Source organism: Pteropus vampyrus, unplaced genomic scaffold (genome assembly GCF_000151845.1).
Source record: "Pteropus vampyrus isolate Shadow unplaced genomic scaffold, Pvam_2.0 Scaffold407, whole genome shotgun sequence".
NCBI classification, from domain to species: domain Eukaryota; kingdom Metazoa; phylum Chordata; class Mammalia; order Chiroptera; family Pteropodidae; genus Pteropus; species Pteropus vampyrus.
This window is the reverse complement of record NW_011889188.1, coordinates 322,635-323,691: the sequence shown is the minus strand read 5'-3', so window position 1 is coordinate 323,691 and position 1,057 is coordinate 322,635. Positions and strand designations below refer to the sequence as shown.

Below are 1,057 nucleotides of genomic sequence, written 5' to 3'. Positions count from 1 at the left end.
GCCTCTCTGAACAGTTTACGGTGCGGCTATCAGAGCCGACACCTCGAAAGTGCACACGTGAGGAAGGCAACACTCGTGTGCCCACGGAGACACATGTACACGGACACGGACGTGCACGCGGACACACGCACACCCACACTCACGACGTCCTGAGCGGTCGACATGGCTCTGTGCTGCTGGGAATTCAGTCACCAAATGGCTTTCCACTCCCCCCAGCCCGCACCCCGCGTTTGGGGGCTACTTCCCGTCCACGAGGTGTGAACCGAGGTGACATGCGTCTTTTGTCCTTAAAACTCGCAGGAAGCAGGTACACCTCCGCCTTTCCCCTCCCACTGCCTGGCGACGTCAAGCAGATGCCAGATTTCAGGTGGACACACAGATGAGGACACCTCTGTCCCTCTCTCAATCTGTGCAAGAAGCGGCCTGGCACCCGAAAGCACTCGCTTCACACGGTGGTGTGAGGTGGCCACGCTGGGCATCCATCGTGGACACGGGCTGCGGGGCTTGTAGAAATGGAGGGCGGCAAGACCCCTGAGAGGAGGGGGCCTTTTAGCCAAGATGTGGGTGCCGGGAAGCAGCCACCTGGCAGGAAGGGGTTTCGGGCGGGAGGCGGAGCGAGTCCAGTGGCATTGAGTTTGAACTCAGTTTGCAAGGAGCCATTGAGCTGGGGGAATGAGGGAGCGGGGAGCCCGGGTGCTACAGCTCGGAGCAGGAGCGACGGACGGGACTGGGCTCTTTCTCCTCGACCCGATGGGGAAGGGCTGGAGAGCCGGCGTGGGGGCGTGGGCATGGCCGGACGCCTGCTCGGAACATCTGCCCTGACGAGTGCTCGGTGCAGGGACACAGAAGGGGTGACCGAGGAACACGGGTGACCAGGGCTGCAGAGAGACCTGCGGAGGATGCTCCAGCGTCCCCTCAGACGGAGGAGGAGGAGCCTGTGGAGATGCCCATGGACGAAGACGCCCAGGACATGGGAGCTCGGTGCGATCCGAGCGTGGGTTTGCAGGGCTGCCTTGCAGAAGCAGGCAGAGAAAGACAAGAATTTTAAAACCTTCCT

At 61.8% G+C, this 1,057-nt stretch overlaps 1 protein-coding gene across 1 annotated transcript in view; it reads right to left on the bottom strand.

The window, feature by feature from the left end:
- Positions 1 to 1,057, bottom strand: part of LOC105305974 (matrix-remodeling-associated protein 5) — a 36,537-nt gene that overhangs the window by 28,109 nt on the left and 7,371 nt on the right. The gene's annotated exons all lie outside the window — the stretch shown is intronic.